Here is a 976-nt window from a genome sequence, read left to right on the forward strand (position 1 = left end):
TCTGCATGAAAGGAGGACTAGCAGCCGAGTTGCACGGGACAATATGAAAAGTGTTCATATGTAGTAAAAACCTGAGATATCCGTCCGTTTTCGTCATTTGTTATCGAATCGCCTTAAAGCCAGATCGTCACTTGGCCGCTCTTCTCTCTTAAACGGCTGTACTTATCGTCTGCAAAGCTATGCGGCGTGCTGCGGTATGCGGAGACACTAAAAGCACCGTAGTAGAACACAGATTAAGCTTCTAAGTTGATGTAATACAAAGTAAGAAGTAGTACAATTAATGTTTTAGGTACTGATTATTGACTTTTTAGCTGGCTTTGGTGCCTTGGACATGAGCTAGGACCTTAAGATTCTGCATGAAAGGAGGACTAGCAGCCGAGTTGCACGGGAGAATGCGAAAAGTGTTCATATGTAGTAAAAACCTGAGAAATCCGTCCGTTTTCATCATTTGTTATCGAATCGACTTAAAGCCAGATCGTCACATTGGCCGCTCTTCTCTCTGAAACGGTTGTACTTATCGTCTGCAAAGCTATGTCGCGTGCTGCGGTATGCGGAGACACTAAAAGCACCATAGAAGAACACAGACGGAGCTTCTATGATGATGTAATAACCAGTAAGTAGTAGTACAATTTAAGTTTTAGGTATCGATTATTGACTTTTTAGCTGGCTTTGGTGCCTTGGACATGAGCTAGGACCTTAAGATTCTGCATGAAAGGAGGACTAGCAGCCGCGTTGGATGGGAGAATGTGAAAAGTGTTCATATGTAGTAAAAACCTGAGAAATCCGTCCGTTTTCGTCATTTGTTATCGAATCGACTTAAAGCCAGATCGTCACATTGGCCGCTCTTCTCTCTGAAACGGTCGTACTTATCGCCTGCAAAGCTATGTCGCGTGATGCGGTATGCGGAGACACTAAAAGCACCATAGTAGAACACAGATGAAGCTTCTAAGTTGATGTAATAGCCAGTAAGAAGTAG

The sequence above is a fragment of the Schistocerca gregaria genome, unplaced genomic scaffold (assembly GCF_023897955.1).
Source record: "Schistocerca gregaria isolate iqSchGreg1 unplaced genomic scaffold, iqSchGreg1.2 ptg000386l, whole genome shotgun sequence".
Taxonomy (NCBI): Eukaryota; Metazoa; Arthropoda; class Insecta; order Orthoptera; family Acrididae; genus Schistocerca; species Schistocerca gregaria.